Source organism: Acinonyx jubatus, chromosome B4, assembly GCF_027475565.1.
Source record: "Acinonyx jubatus isolate Ajub_Pintada_27869175 chromosome B4, VMU_Ajub_asm_v1.0, whole genome shotgun sequence".
In the NCBI taxonomy this organism is placed as follows: domain Eukaryota; kingdom Metazoa; phylum Chordata; class Mammalia; order Carnivora; family Felidae; genus Acinonyx; species Acinonyx jubatus.
In genome coordinates, this window is record NC_069387.1 from 110,105,145 (window position 1) to 110,126,282 (window position 21,138).

Here is a 21,138-nt window from a genome sequence, read left to right on the forward strand (position 1 = left end):
TAGCACTATGGTATAGATCTGCTGCCTAGGGACGCCTGGGTGGCTCAGTCGTTTAAGCGGCCGACTTCGGCTCAGGTCATGATCTCGCAGTCCGTGAGTTCGAGCCCCATGTCTGGCTCTGTGTTGACAGCTCAGAGCCTGGAGCCTGTTTCAGATTCTGTGTCTCCCTCTCTCTGACCCTCCCCTGTTCATGCTCTGTCTCTCCCTGTCTCAAAAATAAATAAAACGTTAAAAAAAAAAAAAAAGATCTGCTGCCTAAATAGCATCTCGCTCTTGAGATCATTTATCCTTTGAGTTGGAAGTCATCTTTCCTTTCTAAGTTTCTCCATAGCACTTCAGTTAACATTTTCTAGAGGAAGCAGTTGCATCCTGGCTTGTGATCATGGAGATATCTTACTCTTTTTTTAATGAGCTTGAAAAAAAGGGGCATATTTTATCATCTGTGCTGTCCCCTCATTCAACAGTGTGATGAACAGTTTTATGTTTCAACTTGGGTGGACTGTAGTCCACAGCTTCTGATCAAACACTAGGCTATGTATTTTGTAGATGTGACTAAAGTCCGTAAACAGTGAACTTGAAGTAAGAAACGAAGATCATCCTAAATAATAGAAGTGATCCTGATTCAATCTGTTGACAGGCCTTAACAGCCTCAGCGAAGAACTGAAGCTGCCCTGAAGAGACTCTGCTTGTAGGTGTCAGCCTCACCATGTGCTGAGGAGGTCCATCCTGCTCTTCAGGCTTCAGACTTGCTTTTCCAGCCTATACAATCATGTAAGCCATTTCTGTGCAGTAAATCTCTTAATATATGTCTGTCATTGGATCTGTTTCCCAGTTTGAAACATGACAGGTACACATAGGTCGCCTGCATATTCTAGGTCCTCTATTAATGTTTCTTGATCCAAAATAAATAAATCTGAGGATTTAGTTAAAGGGCATAAATCTCAGTAACTCTGAATAATTATGTAACAACTTACCTTTCCAAAAAGATTGGACTTTGGGGCATGGTAAAGACCTGACTTATTTCTTTAGTCAGAATCTACATTAGGATTGTATTTTCTTTTGAATATGAATCAGTGTTTTATCTTTGAAGATAACTTTACTTTCTACATAGGTTCCAGCATTTCAGGAGTTACTATAATCGTTGCAGTGTGTAAGTACTGATCCATTCATGTTACAAATAGATATTTATTGTCTGTATTTTAAAACTATGAAACCACAATAGTGAACAGACAGGCAGGGATTCTGGCCCCCTTCCCTCATGCTTATAGCAGTGGGGATATAGAAATAAGTAGGCAGGTGTTTTCCTAATTATTTTAAGGATAGTCCAAGAGAGCCAAGATTTATTGCTGAGTACAATATTCCCCTGTCTTAGAATTCATAGCTGAACACTGAAAGGGCGGGCTGGCTGGCTGGCTGGCTGGCTTGCTTGCTTCCTTGCTTCCTTCCTTCTTTCCTTCCTTCCTTTCCTTCCTTGTCTTCCTTCCTTCCTTGTCTTCCTTCCTTCCTTCCTTCCTGCCTTCCTGCCTTCCTGCCTGTTTTTCTTGTCTTTCTCTTCTTTCCTGATGGGAGGGAGATAGATTCTGATAAGAAAAGCTACTTCCCTTGTTTCCATTTCCACTATGGAAGAAATGTTCTGTTTTAGCCAAAAAAAAGAGGGAGTAAAAAGAAGATGAAAGACCTCTGCACACCAGGTCAGGAAATCCCAGGAATCCCAGGCTGCTTCTAATAACAGTAGGGCATTGCTTGTATCAACCTGTATTGGCTGAAATGCAATAGGTACTAAATATACCACAAGGACTAAATGTACTACAATGCTCATAAATCTTAGTAAGAATGTGAGCCTCAGGACTCAGGTCTTAAAGTTTCTTTTTGCCTTGGTACTGAGTAAACAAAAAAAGAAAGATTTTTGAATCAGGTTCTTCCACCCCTAAGAAGACATTCTTTTAGTTTTGTACTTCAGGATTCTTGATGGCTGCTAATAGCTGTTTCCTTGCGTCTGTCTTCCACATTCTGATTTTTCTTCTACTTATTTCTGTGTTCATATGTTCTTACAATTTTATTCATTTCTTATAAAAGTAGAACATTCTCTGAATGGTTATACTCCTTTAATAATTTATCTCATATTCTACTTAATTTGTATTAGGCTTGTGGTCTTTTAATGAGTTAAAATTTATGTTTTAAGAGGTAAAACCTATGCTCAGAGAAATCGGCTTTTCAATTAAATGACCCTGATCAAGGTGGGGGGCGGGGGGCGGTGCTCTCCTGGGAAAAGTTGGATGTTATTTTGAAAAGATTTCTATACGAGATTTTCAAATAGATTTTTTTTGCCATAATTTTTCTTTAATTTTTACTGAATGACTCAGAATTAGACTATTTTCAACATACATAATTACCATGTTATCTGTGGCAATTTGCAGTAAAAATCAGCAAAAATGTTCTTGCTCCCAAAATGGGATCTTTGAATGGCTTTTCATACTGTGTGTCCTATAAAGAAAGTTCTCCTAAATTTTTTTCCTATATGCCTTGAAATTTTCATTTAAGAGTCTCTGGGTCATGGGACACAATATTTCCATTACAAGTTAAAGCCAGCCTAGTATCTTCCTTTGCTCCCAGTACAGGAAGCGGACAGTTTGGCAATTTGTGAACAAACTAGGAACCATTGACTGACTGAATTAGCCATTACATGGAAAACTAATAGTTGAGGACTAGTTTCATCCTCTCAGCAGACATTTATGAATTATTGCCTTTCATTTTATAAAAGGTAAAGCAGAGAAATCTAAATGCTCCTTTGGGTTAAATTAATAACCCAGCAGGTCTGGTAATGTGTCTAGATAACAAGGAAGACCTTAGGAAAGCCAAGGTGTCTTGTGTCTAAATTTGTCTCTTCTTACAAGTAAAACCAGAAGACATACTGACCTTTTAATTCAAATATTAAACTTTAACCCTTGCTTCCAAGAAATATTCTTGCTTCTTCTCATAGGAATTTTAGTTTACCTTTCTGGATAGCTACAGAGAAATAGTCACAAAGGAGACTGCACTATTGTTGATTACTAACTAGTAATGATTTGGAAACAACTTCTATCAAACCAATAGGGCTCAGGATGACAGACCCGAGAGAAGAGCAATGTTAAAAGATGTCATAAAAATGGCTACCATTTCAATGTACAAGGTAAGGCTAGATTCCGTCCCTTTAGGAATTTGTAGTCTACAAGGAAGATTTCTAACAAGAAAATACAGGTAAACGGTGAAAAGTACACTAAATTTTATAACTTTTAAATAACTTTTTAAAATTATAAAATCATTCCTTAATTTATGATTCTTTCCTCACATCCCCCAAATAACCACTGCTACAGCTACTTGTCTTTTTGTAATTTTTTCTTCATACAAGGATAATATTTATTTTGTCTTCAAAGATATCATTCCATAGTTACACTTTTCAGTTAGCAATGTATGTTGAACATCTTACGTGAATATATACAGATTTACCATTTTCTTCTTAAAGCCCATGTTACAATCCATTGTCTCTTATTAATAAATGATCACATTAACAATAGCATTAACAATCATTTAAATTTGTACACAGTTTTTACTGGAGACCTAGTGTAGGTTTGAGAAGGAAGAAAAATATTAAAAATAGAGAAACCCAAGAGAGCTTGCAGTAGAAGCTAAGAGTGGTGTATTTTTAATTGGAAGGTAGGTTTATTCTAATAAGGAAATTTAAAAGAAGCCTTAAGAAGGAGGCATAATTTATAACAACTTTTGAAGAATTAGCAAAATACTACATAAAGAAATGGCGGGAGAACTTTCTAGCCATTAGTAAAAACACGGGTAAATAACGAAGGGCAGACTTAATTTAATCGTATGAGCAGGGATATGTGCAGAAAGGGTGGGAATGGAGGGTAATTAGCAAAATTATAAAAGATAATGTTAGAAATACAGATTATAGAAGATTAGAAATTTAGGCTGGGTTCAGACTCTGCAGAACTCTAATGTTGGATTTAGAAGTTTGAAATATACTCTGTAGACTGCTGGTTTTCAGTAGGAGAGACTTTTCTCCCCAGAACATATTTTGTAATATCTGAAAACATTTTACATTGCAACTTATGGGTGGATGCTACTGGTACCTAGTGGGTAGAAGCCAGGGAGGCCGCTAAACATCTTACTAGGCTCAGGATAGACCCCTCCTCACAATAAAGACCTACAGGGCCCCAAAATGTCAATAGTACCAAGGTTGAGCAACCCAAATGAGACCCTAATTTGTTATATTTTGTACCTCATTAGTAAACCAAAAATGTATTGAGTGTGCGACTATATATACATATATATACATATATATCCTTATATTACTGTATAAAGATATTTTAAATACTTTAAATAACTTTATATATTATTTAATTTTATTTATTAGTCGTATATACCCATTTTTTCTTTCCCTAAAATTTTGTTAACATTTTATCACATCATTAAATATTAACTATACTATCTTGTGTGAGAACAATCTGAGTGAATTTTCTTTGGTGATTATAAAATTTTGGTTTAACTCTGTGTGATACAGCAACCCCAAGACATGGTTCTCTGTTAAATTTGCTTTTATTTGGTTTTCACCACTAATGAAGTTAAAAATAATACCTCACAAAATAATGTAGATACAAATGAAGAAAAGTACCATTTTCTTGGTTTATTAAATTATGATATTCATTTTAAAATCCGGTCCATCAATTTTGTAGAGACTTTTGTTGAATTAGGTAGTAAATGTCCATCTTTTTAAATACTAATCATCTACTCTTCTCAGTTTATCTGATGTTGTATTCTTAATTCTGTTAACAAGCAGTTTAGAGCGTAATAAATTTTTGCATTTGGGAAATCTTAACCAATTGCAATATCTTTTTTCTACTTGTTAAAGTTTGAAAATAGAACAGTTTTTTTTTTTTAGTAATAAAATCACATTGGGCAGAGATATTTTCAAATATCCATTGTCTAAATGCCTTCTACAGAGCATGAGTTCTTTTGAACAGCAGTAATTTTCTCACTCATTGTTAATTCATAATCTTTACCTTGGGGGGATAGATTAAGTATTTATTCTTTCAACATCTGCTGGGCAATATACTTCTGAAAACTGCTTATCATTAAAGAAAGGAATAGTATAGCTGGAAACTACTAGTGTTTTTTATGAAAGAAAATTATATACATCTTCTCAAAATTTTATCCCTCTTTAAATGCTCTGCCAGGAAATAGCCAACAAACCTTTGTATTTTATATACTTTTTGCTTAGCTTTTTTCATCTCTTTCCAAAGTTTTAAAGATTCTGTTGTTGGTCATTGGAAAAGAATGACTACATGCTATATAAACTCATATAATTTGCCATGTGCTCAAGCAACTGAAGGTGTCAGGGTATCTATTACATGGTCTTTCAGGATAGTGGTGGGATACTGTGAATGATGGAATTTAATATGAGTAATATTGGGGCTCTTGGGTGGCTCAGTCAGTTGGACATCCAACTCTTGATTTCAGCTCAGGTCATGATCCCAGGGTTGTAGGATTGAGCCCTGCATTGCTCTGCACTGAGCGTGGAGTCTACTTAAGATTCTCTCCCCTACCCCCTTGCCTCTCCCATGATCGCTTGCTCTCAAAAAAATATGAGTAATGTTTATTATTTCTAAATGCTTTTAGATAAACTGATATCCTAGTAGTTTCTTTCTGAACCCCGGTATATTATCTTGTGCACCCTCTTCTGTCAGAGGCAGCTCCAATAGGAGACTTAAAACTACCTAAGGTTTCTGAGCTGGGGAGTAATATGATTAGTCTAATGCTTTAGGGAGTTAAGACTGGGGCAATATGTAGTCAACATGTCTTTATGAAGGCTGCTTTGGGATGGATTTTAGTGAAGACAGAATAAGGCAGGAAACTAGTGAGGAGGCGTATAGCGCAGCATAGTCTAGAGAGATTGAGAGACAAAACTAGGATAAGGTCATAATTTGATAGGCTTCAAGGAAATTGAATCAACAGTTACATGACAATAGGAGTAAAATAAATGAGTGGGGAGCACCAGAACGAAAATGACAGAGACAGAGAACCAAACATCTTGTAAGAAAATAATGTTATCAATGGAAATAGGAAATGTAGGATTAGGACTAGAGTATTGCTATATTGGGGGCAGAAAAAGATGGTGACCCTATTAATTTTTGACAGTTTTGTCACTAGTAGTCTCATTCCTATAACAACAAAGAACATTTCATTTTAATTTGAACTTCATATTAGTGTTGTTGCTGTATTCTCTGCCTAGGTAAATAAGCAGTGTAGAAACTAAATACCAGTACATTGTAGTTGTTCTCTTTTAATCATTTTTGTGCAACATTACAGCTGATGATATCAATTAATTTTGCAGAAAAGTTGCAAAAGTCTTTCAAGGGAAAAGAACAAGTATTTTGTCCTGCAAATAATATTGATGTCTTACATTTGTTTCCTTCTTTATAAACAAAAGGATAATAAATAGTAACTCTACTTTCCACAGTAATTGTATCTCTTAGTGGATGATAGGAATTGTAAACCTATCCCACACAAAGAGAATGCACATTAGGGTTCCTTCAAAGCTCAGCCTCAATGAAACTTTTGATAAATTATTATTCCTGAGATCTCCCTCACCTCAAATCATGTTGTAATATAATTTTTTAAAAATACTGCCTTGGGGCGCCTGGGTGGCTCAGTCAGTTAAGTGTCCGACTTCAGCTCAGGTCATGATCACAAGTTTGGGCCACGTGGGGCTCTATGCTGACAGCTTGGAGCCTGAAGCCTGCTTTGGATTCTGTGTCTCCCTCTCTCTGCCCCTTCCCCACTCACGCTCTGCTTCTCTCTGTCTCTCTCTCTCAGAAACAAATAAACATTAAAAAAAATACTGCCTGACATAGTTTTGAGGTCCTGGCTGGGAGTTTGTCAGTTTCCCTACTTGAGGAGCTGACTTAAGTCCACACCCTAACTACTCCTTTATTGGGCTTTTATATTCTGAGCCACTATACATCTACCCTAAATGTCGTAGGACTAGGTACCAGACAATCAAGGACAATTCCAATATCCCATAGCCCTCTGAAGTTATTCGAATTTGCAAATTCTAAACTGGCTTGCCTTTCCTTCCCTTTCCTTCCCTTCTTTTTTCTGCCTTGTGACTAACCCAGGTTCTTCCCTTTATGGCCCTGTGTGGAGTGTTATGTTCTCCCCAGGGAAGTGTGAATATTAAAAAAAATGGTAGAACTCTTTTATGTTCTCTTTCTGGATCTGCATCTGGCCTCACCATACCTCACCCAAGTTTATATGGTTAAAAGACAGGCCTAGTCTGGTTTATATATATTGTACCTCATGACACCTCCATCAAGCAAAGCACTTGTCACACTGGCTTGTAATCATCTGTTCAGTTGTATCCTGTTTCACTAGCCAGTGAGTGTCAGGAAACAGAACTATTTTTTACCTCTGTAACTCCCATTTCCAACTTTGATTCTGATATATAGAAAGTGCTCAAAAAAAGTAATAGGAATCGTTGAATACATTGGTATGATGAATGGACAATGCTTTAAGTATAAAATAGCAGCACAAAGCCACGCTCTGGTCCTTATGCTAATAGCAATTCCCCTACCGAAGACACTGAGCATTATTTTAGACAAAAGCCGTAAGAAATATCAGTGTATTATGTTACTTTTTAAGTAGGTAATGGTACACCCACCTGAAACTATAGTATTATGCTACCTTCGACATTAGAGTGAAGATTTGGTTGCAAGTGTGGCATTTATAAAATGAAGCAAATTATCCCACTTCTTTTATCTGGTCGTTCTCGTTTAGTATAGTGGCTGGTGTAGATTATATTGAGCTCTGCCTGGATGGATCCCCTTTCAGTGGTGAGGCATTCATCCTCTCAGCAATCTGGAATGCTGGTTACCGAAAGTGCACAACTAAGACCTTTTCTGGGAACTTCCCTCAGCCAAAGGAACTGCCTCACAAAAGGTGGTATCCACACCCAGGAGACATTCTGCATCCAATCACTATTAAATGTAGAAATAGGAGATATGGTTGCAAACACTCAACTCCCTTGTCTCCTTGTGAAAGCTAATGGTCATCCTTCTCCAAAGTTCTCAGGGAGATTGGCTAAGGTCTCTGTGGCAAGAGTAGAGCACATCAACTTCTCCTTCGGCCTAATCCTGCTCACCTTACTCTCTTACAAGTGTTGTTCCCAAGTCCTCCCTAGTGGACTCCTACATGCACGTGGCTGTATCAGAGCCTCAGTGTCAATTGCCCAGGGAAGCCAAGTCTAAGTCATCACTTATGAAAAATAATGATGTACAATTAATTTCACATGTGAAGTAAAGATGTAAAAACAGATTGACCCAGTGTATGACTACACAGTTTTGTGGGAAGTTAGATTTTATAACCTATATTAAAAAACACTGGACATTTTAAGGCCATATACAGAGGTTGATGTTTTATTCCCCTTTTTCCCATGTTTCCCCAGTTCTGTGGGTGTTTTATAAGAAGTTATTTAGAATAATCATTGATACCTTCTCAAAAGAAAAACTATTTTATTCTTGTTACTTTTCACAGTGAAATAGCCTTTTAAAAAGTTGCCAAACCAGAAACATTATTTAATCTATTTGAAATATTAAAAAAATAATTGGTAATACACTTGGCCCATTTTAAACAAACAAATATGCCACTATGTTTATAAAGAGTTTGGAATCTAAACATACTGAATGAAAAAAAAATCCAAGAAATATTTTTAGCTCTCAACAAGAGCTATGTATTACTATGTAGTTATTTTAATAGTATTATCTAATGCTGTGCTAGTTTCCTTGTAACTATTTTAATCATCCTTAGCCATACATCATTTCCTATGGCAAATCACATATGCTTATAGATTCTTTTTCATCTGTGCCAATTCAACTCCTCCTTACTTATGAGTCTTACAAAGTCAGCATGGTTAGCTTTAACAAATCTACCCCTGCAAAAAAACAAAAACAAACAACAACAACCAAAAACTTACAACTTAAAGACTGATTTGGGGTAAACTGAGACTATCAGCATCAGAGGGACTTTATTCTCATCTATCTCTGTTCTTATTTAAGGTGACTACAAAATTACTGAGAAATGATAAGAAAAGAAGTGGTCGGGGAGGGATGAAGACCTTGTATTTTTTTTTCTAATAGTTAATTTGGGAAAGAACATTCTAGAGTATTGGAGGTAAAATTAGGTGGAAAGGAAAGAAGAGAAGTAAAATGGCATCAGTCTATTTTGAGAACTTAAGTACTTAAAATTCATTATTCTTTGCCAAACATGTTTTATTTTAGTTTATTTTAGTTTAGTTTTTAACAGGGCTTTAAAGAAGCTGAGCTAGTGTTTTACCATTTTGGCAGAGAACAGACTAGTGAGGGTAGTAGGTCACCCTGGTTTGAGTTTGGATCTCCTTATTTGATTAGAGGAAAATTAATAGAGAATAAATAAACACAAGAACTCACAGCTGAAATGATGTACAGACTCAGGTGCTGTCACTCACCTGGCTGGAATGTGTTGCAGATCATTTTATTTCTGTCTTCTACCTTGGCTATGCTTTACGGCTTACAAAATAGGTGACGTTTTAAACTTGCTGATTTTAAGTCTAGAGAAAGAAGCCAGACTTCTGATTTTTGACCCAAAGGCAGGACAAATTGTTAGCCATTATGGTCAAAGTAGTTGGTCAGCCATTCTCCCTGAAACCCCTGCTTCCTTATAATGGGGGGGGGGGCTCTTTAATAATGTCATCTATTATTTTGTGAAGCCTGGCTCAGGATCAACGGTATGTATTTATTCTTTGGTTCTGCTTCAGCTAACTTTATTCTAGTAGGAATTTCAGTATAGTCATATAGCATAGTGGTTAAGATTTATGGCTCCAGAATTGGGTCTGGATTTAAATCCCAACTCTGTCACTGCATCCTTATGATGCAAGTGTGTTAACTTGTCTAAACATGAGTTTCCTTCTCTCCTAAATGAAAGTAATTATTCCATCTCCCTTATAGTGCTGTTGTGAGGAATAAATGGGGATCACATGTTATAGACACTCAGTGTCTGGCATAGGGATCTCAACCTGTTTTGAACCTGACCAGGGAAGAGAGGGGTATTATTTAGCAGTAGACTCAGCAACCTCACATTTGATGTCTTGGCTGAGAAAATCAAGTAAATTAAAAGAAGGAATAAAGATAGAGGTCAAAATAGCATCTGTGTTAATTATAGAGGCCAGGCTGGAAGGCATCTGTGAAAGCCAAATAAACTTTCTAGCCTCCAGACTCCAGAATGAGGCAGACTTACCCATCTAGCCTCAGGCAGTCCCCATTGCAATCCTGTGCTCTCAGCCGGGTGGTCATGTGCTCTCTGCCTCCAGCTCATACCCAAGAGAAAGAGTATGGAACAGGGTATGTTCATACTCCCTAATTTGCAAGTCTCAAAAATGACTCCCCTTTCCCAAGGACAGAGTAAGACACAGACACAAAGTCACGTTCACTGAGCTGCCTTCACAGGAAGAAAAGTCAGACATGGGAAGGAGCATTGTAGAGTAAGTGCTCAATAAATAACTGTTATCATTATAAACTGACAAGGATGTGTTTCTTTACACATGAAACATATATGGGAATTATTTGATCTCCCATCTTTGCTTTTCTAATGTGAATATAATGATTTAAATAAAATTCAAGACTCTGTTAAAAAATATAGGAAAAAAAAGAACTGAGGAAAATTAAACTATAGAAATAAATCTACTCCACCATACCCAAAATGCATCTAATACAGGATTTAGAAGTCTTTGCAATATTATGGCTAGAATTACAGATTGTAGACATATGAAGAAAGGATAAGTGCAATTAAAGGAACTTAATTTTAGCCTCTAGTGAAGTATCTGCACAGAGAAATTGCAATCTGATCTAAAATACAGACCTTGGTATGTAGTATAGTTTCATTTGCAATATGTAGATTTCATTCATAAATGTGACGCTGCTTGATGCTGTGACTATCTCTATTTAATTCCCAACATACAGCCTAGGAGATGAATTGAATGTTTATTAGTTTGTGACATTCTTGTATATTCCTTTCTCACTACTCTTTGCTTCCTATATATCATGTTAATACCTCTATTTCTTACTGTCTCAACATATGGGTAAGGAATACATGATAATGGGAATGGTATTCTAAAGCATTTAAAATTTTTGTTTCTGTAACAGAGATAGCAGTCTCTAAGAGCTAAGGGCATATGTAAAGCAGAAAAAGTGTATCAAATGTCAGCTGATGAATAGGGAATGTGTTCTTAGACTAAAGTTTATTTTTTTAATTAATTTTTTTTAACATTTATTTTTATTTTTGAGACAGAGAGAGACAGAGCATGAATGGGGGAGGGTCAGAGAGAGGGAGACACAGAATCTGAAACAGGCTCCAGGCTCTGAGCTGTCAGCACAGAGCCCGATGCGGGGCTCGAACTCACGGACCGTGAGATCATGACCTGAGCCAAAGTTGGCCGCTTAACCAACTGAGCCACCCAGGCGCCCCATACTAAAGGTTATTAATATTTAGCTCATTACAGACTTATGGAGCATAAGAAGAGCATATATAGAGCATATATAACAATTTGGAGAATTATAAGCAATTTTGAATTATTATTTCACCAGTCTTAAAAATATTGATGAACAATGTGATACTCTATTCTATTAAGTTGTATATATGAGTATCTCCAATTAATGGGCCATCTCAAGGACAAAGAGCTCTATCTTTTGCTCTTTTGTATTCCCAGTGTCTTGCATAGTGCCTGCCACATGATAATTTCCCAAATGTTTGTTGAATGAATATTTGCTGGATATACTAGACATTGATTAAATAAATAACCTTAAGTTGAGAACATCAGTGTTAGCAGGAAGGCTTTTTTATTTACTAAGAGCTATTTATTCATTTGATGTTATTCTTGATAGCACATATGTTTGATTGTGATAGCACATATGTTTGAAGACATATTCTTCAAGAAATCTATCTTTTAACACAAATTTTTATGCCTACCAGAGTCCCATGCTTATGATACATTAGGTTTGATACCTTTAGAAAAGCACATTCATGTATTTTTTCATCAGTTTTCAAGATAGCCCTCTGGCTTTCACTCAAATTCAGATAATTTGGAGGAGGAAAGATCTGAAAAACCTGTCAAACATAATTACAGAGTGCAGCAGTCCTCCTAGTAATGGGATTGCTTCAGTGGTTATTTTTGAAACATGCCTGCGCTAATATACAGAGCTTGAGTTCTTCAAGTATTTCAAGATATTTGCTTTTTATGAACATGGGTGAAAATTTTCCACTTATGTTTTATATTAGATGAGCACAAAGTTACTGACTGAAAGCCAGAAAGATGTGAGATTCTAATTATGATCCAAAGACACTCCACATGCATTTAAATGAATGCTGTAACCCTTTCTCTCTTGTTTACTCCAGTTGTTTTCCTAAATTCCCCCTGACAAATACTACTATCAGAGCCATGTTTTGCCAACTCCTTTGCAAAATGAGTGAAAGATTCAGTTGCAAATCATGATTATTTCATGATGTACTCACTAATGTTTTAGTGTCATATCATGATGATTTCATGGTGTTATGTCATTATTTCCAGTTCCAACTTGAGTGTTTATTATCTGACACTTAAATTCCAGGACATACCATAACATTAATGGCTTTTGCAATAACAGCATGTGCAAAATAGCCCATGTGAGAGGAGGCTACATATTTGCAACAGATCTCTACATTTTTTTCCCATATAAAATTTCTGATTTTTCCCTTTTCCCTCCTTTGTTTTTATGTTGCGTTTGCACAGGTATAGTCATAAGCTTCAAAGGCAGCTTGAGTCCTGATAGGATCACACTTAATTAATTTAAGGGAGAGACCTGTGGATGCTATTTTTAAATATCTTTAAGACCCTCAGGATATAGTTCATTATTATATTTTCCAATCACAAAAGCTATTTCACATTAGGAATATATCTTAGATGCCTTTCTTTTCACTTCCGTATGGCCTGGAAAATTTGGAGCAGTGCTAGACTTCCTAGCTAGTAGGAACATGTATTGCTGTTAAAATGCTGCCTTTTTTTTATGGAGCTTATAGATTTTTAAGTTTTAAATATAGTTTAATTTGTATAAATAGCATAGTATTAGGACTCAGAGAGCATTAGGAAGAAGTGTTACATCCATACATTTACTGTAGAAACAAATGAAGGAGGGTACTCTACCTCATTATATATTTAATACTGTGATTGAGTTATTACTTACATTAAAAAAAATAGAGAATTGTAATACCAGAAGTTGCAAGGAAATTTTGGTGATCTGTCTCAAAGATGAGCTAATTGTTTGCATAGGTGGAAGTAGGTCCAACATGGACAGGTATGCATTTGAAGGGCAGTGAAACACCTCCCGACTGAGATTTAAACCTGCAAAGCATTCCGATATGGAGTTTCTGCTATAACCCAGCCCCTGAGATTAAGGCACTGATGACTTCTGATAAAACATACATGAATCAGGGAAGGGATACCTATCAAGTAATTATGAGTCATTAATATCACCTTATTTATTTATTAGATTAGTCAGTCTGCAGAGAAAGAGCAAAGCAAATAGACAGTGTTCCTTGAGGAAGAAAGGAATTCACAGCATAGCTGAGTAATCAGTTCTTAAGCTCCTTCTATTGTGACATACTTGGTGGATAATGTCCAAAAGCAAAGTACTGTTGTGTATCCACAACCACAGTTGTGTGCATTCCCTGCATATTAGCAACAATACTATGCCTTCTGCAGAGAGGTGGCTGAATGCAGAGTTTCTGATGCAGGTTTGAGAATTAGATGGGATAGTAATTTTACCTTTCTTATATGTTTATCGAGAGCATTAAATGAGTTAATCCATATAACACACGTAGCACAATTCAGTAAGCCCTCAACCAATACTTGCTATTATTATTATCATCATCATATTCCATGGAAGAATGCAAATTGGAATGTAGGTCAGAGAGATTAATATGATGTTCATGCCGTATCAGTATAATACAGTGTTTGCTGTAAAATGCAATTGCTTTATAAGTAGTAAATGTGGTGCCAGAATTTAGCAGAAGTAAAGTCTAGTGTAAAATCACATTCATTGCCCTAAGCATCACTGGGTTTTGTGTTGAAATTTCTGAATGAGTGTTTTTCACTCTTAAAATTCTCTTGCTTTTTAAAATTTTGGTGTTGGGTATAATATGTTCATACTCATGACACAAAGTCTCTTGAAAAAAAGATAAAACAAAAAGAATATTTTCCCCTTTCCTGCTCTCCTCTGACGAGCCTGTCTCTTCAGTTCAGGGGCAAAGTTGGCACAGGGTCTGAGAAGTAGCTGTGATTCTGCCGCACCCCAGTTTGATGAAGTCCCTACGTGAAAGAGTGATGAGACCTTTAGCCTATATTTCTGCTAGTCCCTCAACCTTTACGTCCATAAACATTCACTCCAAAATTTTCCAAAATAATAACAACATTAAAAAAAAAAAGGAAGACTGTTCAAACACTGAATTATCTGTGAGACTCAGCCAAGTTACACCAGCTGCACTGGCTTGGTTCCTACATCTGGGTTCCAAGGCGGGTAACAAAAAAAAGTCTCCATGAACAGTATTTTAAGAATTTTGGCAACACACAGGACAGGGGAATTAAAAGGGATTCTTTGCTGAAAACCGAATTGGTGAAAAACAATTCTGTGTGCTCGCCACAGTTCACCAAGCAATCTAATGGCCAGCCGTTAGGATACAAACAAGTATGCCCAGAGCTCTGTCCAAAGCTACCACGTCCTTCTGGTAAAGGCCAGTGGGCTCAGCAGCTGAATCCTGGGAATGAGAAACAGCAGTGGACTTAATAACAGCACAAAGCATAAAATGGATTCTCCATGTGACAATTTTTTAACCTAATTGGTAACATTTTCCAATAGCTAGTATGACGTAGGATGTATATGTGCCTGCAGGGAAACTTGAGCTTGTTTTATCCCTGAGTTTCTTGTCCCTTCTTTTAAATCATTAAGTATGGCTGATTAGTTTCTTTCCTTGGTTCTCTATAGAGTTTTCCTTCTTCTTATATTGCTGCATTCATTTTCCAGAAAAGGCAAAGGAGGGACAGTTTAACAGAGCCACACTCTATCTTCTGTAAAGAAGAGTCTCTTTAGAAGTGGACCTAGAGTTATAGGATTCAAAATTAATTGTTAAATTTAAATATTGAAGAGAAGGAGGTTTGCAGAATGGTATGTGGAAGGCTTCAATATAGGAGTCTAATTTTCTGAATTAGAAAGGACAGATAAGCATTATTATTCCTATGTGATTATTATTACATTCCATTTTAATATGGTGCTGTATCACTCTGTTTCAAGAACAAATTCAACAGAATGTGACTTTGCCATCAAGAAGATTATAATTTGAAAAGATACCAAATAACAGAAAATAGACCAAGCAGAATGCCACATTCTCAGTGTATCTAAGGCATTTAGAAAGTAAGGGGCGGGGCACCTGGGTGGCTCAGTCGGTTGAGCGTCTGACTTCCGCTCAGGTCACGATCTCACAGTCTGTGAGTTCGAGCCCCGCGTGGGACTCTGTGCTGACAGCTTGGATCCTGGAGCCTGCTTCGGATTCTGTGCCTCCCTCTCTCTCTGCCCCTCCCCCGCTCATGATCTGTCTCTCTCTCTCTCTCTCTCTCTCTCTCTCTCTCTCTCTCTGTCAAAAATAAATAAACATTTAAAAAAAAAAGTAAGTAAGGAGCAATTTAGATGTGAAGGTGCAACTCATCTGAGGAGATGGAAAAGGCCCATGAGAGAATGTGGGGAGGGAGAGGTCTGTCTGGCCCAGAAGGACAGATGTATAACTGGCTTGTAAAAAGGGAGTAGAATTACTTTCCAGTAGATAAAAGTAGGAGCCTTATCTAGTATGAACATGGCAACTATTAGATTAAAATGTGATAGGTTATGGACAGGGTGGCTTCACTGAAGCATTTATCTCATTAGCCCAATGGTACAATGAGGAGGGCAGTACCAGCTCAGAAGTAGAATTTTAAAAGGTGTTTTGTAAGTGTTACACAATGGGGTTATGTAACTGTGGCAAAACAAGAAATCATAAATCTGGAATCCATTCTTGGTTCCAGGTGACATAGCTTAAGTGAAACTTGATTATGATAATGATGAAGAGGCTCAAATATTAACATTTCTCCCACTAACTGTCCCCCAGATTTAAGGGGGATGAGAAGCAGTAAACTCACAATTCTGGGATCTGTGGCCTAGCACGTGCTTGCTATATGAAGGCTGCTTACACTAGTGAACTTAAAGTGTACTACCAGGAGGGGAGAGGGAGGCCAGAGAAACCGCCCTTCTATACTGTCCTTTTCCTGGATTGACAAATACCTTTTGCGTTACTTGTTTGCCATCACTGTAGTAACATGAGATCAAAGAACTATTCTAGTCAGAGATGCATGACTAACATCTCAGACCAGAGGATCCTTTTAGTCCCATCTATATACCCATGAATCGACCTCAAACTAAAGAAATAATTTCTTCCTTTCTTTTTCTTTCTTTCCCTCCCTTTCTTTCTTTCTTTCTTTCTTTCTTTCTTTCTTTCTTTCTCCCTCTCTCTTTCTTTTCTTTCTTCTTTCTTTCTTTCTTTTTCTCTCCCTCCCTCTTTTCTTTTCTTTTCTTTTTCTTTTTCTTTTTCTTTTTCTTTTTCTTTTTCTTTTTGTTTTTCTTTTTCTTTTTCTTTTTCTTATTCATGACAGTTTTCAAACCTGGAAATGGCCTGTGAGATCATTATAATACCAAAATATTGTAGGATCTTCTGGTCAAGTTAGAAATTTGTTTTCTCAATCAAAAATAATAAGAGTCATTCAAGCAGCTCTTCTTTTTTTTTCAATATATGAAGTTTATTGTCAGATTGGTTTCCATACAACACCCAGTGCTCATCCCAAAAGGTGCCCTCCTCAATACCCATCACCCACCCTCCCCTCCCTCCCACCCCCCATCAACCCTCAGTTTGTTCTCAGTTTTTAAGAGTCTCTTATGCTTTGGCTCTCTCCCACTCTAGCCTCTTTTTTTTTTTTTTTTTTCCTTCCCCTCCCCCATGGGTTTCTGTTAAGTTTCTCAGGATCCACATAAGAGTGAAAACATGGTATCTGTCTTTCTCTGTATGGCTTACTTCACTTAGCATAACACTCTCCAGTTCCATCCATGTTGCTACAAAGGGCCATATTTCATTCTTTCTCATTGCCACGTAGTGCTCCATTGTGTATATAAACCACAATTTCTTTATCCATTCATCAGTTGATGGACATTTAGGCTCTTTCCATAATTTGGCTATTGTTGAGAGTTCAAGCAGCTCTTCTAATCCTATCTTGACGTGATCAATTTTTAGGCCAATCAGAAAGAATCTTTGGTTGTTTTCCTATTTGAACCTATTTCTTTCCTCGTAGAACCTATTTTTTTTTCATGTGGTCTCTTCCACCTTTCATTGCCATGTAACAAAGCAACCTAATCTTAATGGCATTAAATAACAGTTATTACCATCACTCTTAGTTTTAGGGGTTGACTAGGCTCAGGCTGGTGGTTCTCCCTCAGGGTTTCCCATACAGTGTGGTCAGATGGTAACACGGGCTGGACTCATTTTGAGGGCTACTTCTCTTGAATGTCTAGCACTGGAGCTGGGAACAGTTGGAATTCTTGTGCATCTTTATCTTTCTCTCTATCTTTAGGTGCTCACCATGAAGTCTCTCCATCATGGCAGTTGTAGGGTAGCCATGATGAGTCAGTCCTCAGGGGTTTGAGTCCTGAGAGAGAGATCCATACAGCATCTGTATTACCTTCTATGATGACCTTATTTTGGAAGTCTAACAGTAATACTTCCTCAGCAAATATTTGTTGGAAGCAAATAAATAAGGTCAACCCAAATTCAAAGGGAATTAGACTCCATCTCTCGAGAGAGGAATGTGAGAGAATTTGTGATCATTTGTTGAAACCTCCACAGTCTCCCGTCAGTCTGTGCACCTGCCTGTTCTTCATAGAGACACTGAATCTTTCTCTAGTCACAATTACAATCAGCATATTTCTTCATTCCCATTACAGATTTTTTTACTAAGATTCTAATTGAAGATGTAAATATTTTGGAATGTGTAAGACGTAGTTCAAAGATAAATGCATCAGTGTCATTTCTGCTTTTTAGAGTTACACTATCTGTGGCAAACACAAAATAAAGCACTGATAAAATCCATAGTCAACATTCAGCAAGTATTTATTGAGGATCTATTATGTGTCAAGATACTGTCCTAAGCACTAGGAATACAGAGATGAACAACACTTATGTTCTGCATTCTGCACTCATGATCTAATCTATATGATGACTATAATGAAGCATTTTAATGAAGAAGTATGCACCATTTTACTGGTGCATGCACTTTCCTCAAGCTCTCTAACAGTTTCCATTCTGCTAAATCTGGTGGCACCCAGCGGTGCCTCTTAACTAGTCTACCTTATACAGTTGGACACAGTTAACCTTCTTCATATGCTTTGTTCAAGTAATTTCTAGGCCACTGCTTTCTTGGTTATCTTCTTATTTCATGACCTTCTTGTTCTTATTGTCCCTTGCTACCTCGTCTTTCTCTTAAGGTGGAATGTCTCAGTGCTCAGTTCTGGATCCTCATCTCTTCCCCCTCTATATTCTCTACCTGCCATCCTATAGTTTTTAATGTTCTCTATAGGTAAATACTCCCAAGTTCATTTTTCTAACCCTTGCCTTCCTATGAGCTCCTTAGTCATCTCTCTGACTACCTATTCAATAAACATCACAGGCTAAATTTAGCCAGGTCAAAACAGAACTTTTGATTTCCAAACCCACTCCTCTCTGGTATTCTCCTCCTCTCTGATATCATGAGACCATCATCTAACCCTTATGCAAAATGCCTAGGAGATATCCTCGATGACTCTCTTTTTCCTTAGTCACCTTATAAAATCCATTAGCTAGTTAGTCCTGCTAATACTATAGTCAAAATACATCATAATATGTATACTGTTTTCTTACTATCTCTATAGTTACAAGCATCATCTAGTTACTCTGTACAGCACCTGGAACATAGTGGTTGCTCAATAAGACTAGTTGAGTAAATTCATATAAGCATGAAATCCAAAAGTAACTTAAGGATAGTGTTTGTTCCTGCCACATTCGGACATAGTATCCTGGAGAAGGGAAGGCTATCGGATAAAAATTCCAAGTAAAACAGGATTATAGAAGGCATCTAGTCTCCTTTTGTCAATACCTGAGACCATGTAAGGGATATTGGCGTGGGTAGCTCTCTGAATCCCAAAAGGAATCTCTCAGGACAAACCCTTAGTGAAGAATAGTAGACATTCTTTATGAAACAAGCCTTTTCAAAATGTTATAAGAAAATCAGGAAAGTTGATGTTAAAAAGTTCACTTTGTTTTTTCCTCCTTTGTCTGAAAAATTTTAAATGATTTGAAGATTTAAACTCCTCCTTTGTCTGACAAATTCAAAATGACTTGAAGATTTAAACTCTTGCCCCATCCCTCCTCATTGTGAATTTCATTTCTGTTAAAAGTTATTTTCCTTCTTTCTTGGGTATTTTGGAGGAACATTATTTTTACCCTTACTTGCCAGAGAAACTGCATTTTTTTTTCAAAAAGTAAATATGGCTTTTAGCTTTAAAATATCTTTTTAGAAAACTTCCCTGGAAGCTTATACTGATACCAAAACCAAATATCTTTATGTGTCTTGTCACTTTCATAGGAAATAATAAAACTCCCCCATTTCTTAGCAGCATATGACTTCATATCCAATATCCCAAATTCTATTTTGAAGGAAATTGTATATCCAGGTTATTTTTATTTCCTATGTAGTGCTACAATCAGTTTTCAAGCTGTACTGTGAAGAGCTTGTATTTTCTTTTCTCTCTCTCTCTTTTGTACTTGTTTGTTTGTTTGTTTGTTTGTTTATATTTGGTATGAGACATTTTAGTTATACTTATTTTTGCTTTGTTTACCTTGTTGGAGATTTCAAGAGCACTTTAGAAAGATGTATTAAAATTAGTTAGAGAGCAAGGTTTGACTTCGTTAGAAAGGTTCTTTTAATTTGCCTCCCCCAAGTGACCTACTCATATTGCTTATAAAAAATGTTCTGGGCATGCCTGGCAACTATCTGATTGGAAATACTTCTTTGGGAGTGCCTGTTGGGAAGATTAGTCCTAGGGCAAGTTACTCAACCTTTTCTGTGCCTAATAGCTCCTTTGCTTCTTAACCTGAAAAATCCAAATTAAGGAATGTTAAATGAGGTGAAGTGAGGTGGTTTAGAGATGGCAGAAAGAAACAGGACATCTTTAAAGCCTCGTAGAAAATGCACCATTTTATCCCTGTTTCCTCTTCCATGGATGGCATAACAAAAGTCATCATAACACCAGCAACAAAAACTAAGGTTTATTGAGTGTTTATCTGCCAACGACTGAAGACCATTCTGTGAAGCAGGTACTACTCTATACACATTCTACAGCTAAAGGATCTGAGGTTCAGATTAGGGATATAATTTAACTAAAGGTAATCAACTAGTAGGCAGTAGAACTAGAGTTGTAACTCTAGTCCGTTCGACTCCTAAGCCCACAGACACGGATAGAGCCCCCTTCCTTCCTTGCTGTCTCTCCCTCCTCATGACCCTTTCCCTTGGCTCCACTACCAACACCCAGGCCCCAGTGTTTTATTTATTTATTTATTTTCTCAGATGTCTGTAGGGGCATAGGGCAGAGTAATTTTGCTGTCTAATGGGCTTAGGTAAGCCATCTAAATACAGAATGTGCGAAGGACAGGCCTGGCTACCCAATTATAGTCTCCTTTTAGCTTTGGCTAGAGAGAAATCCCCAGAGCGAGTGTTAAACTTGGTCACCCACGCTACTTCCTTTCTTGGCTGAGAGTCAGACGGAGTGAATTCTGGATCCGGCATAAAGTCTTATTCAGGAAATAATAACTGACACAACCCAAGCACTCAGTGTCTCAGCTTTGAAACTGAGTTCATGATCATTGCCCAATTATTTTGGCTTTGACAGGATGTAGGCCCGGCTTCAAAATAAACATACC

The 21,138-nt window shown here is 37.0% G+C and overlaps 1 long non-coding RNA gene across 1 annotated transcript in view; it reads left to right on the top strand.

The window, feature by feature from the left end:
* The window catches only part of LOC128316455 (uncharacterized), a 123,355-nt gene that overhangs the window by 16,032 nt on the left and 86,185 nt on the right, over positions 1–21,138 (top strand). The window contains exon 2 of the long non-coding RNA XR_008300387.1: positions 638–771. This is a non-coding gene — a long non-coding RNA (uncharacterized LOC128316455). The remainder of the gene's footprint in view (positions 1–637; positions 772–21,138) is intronic.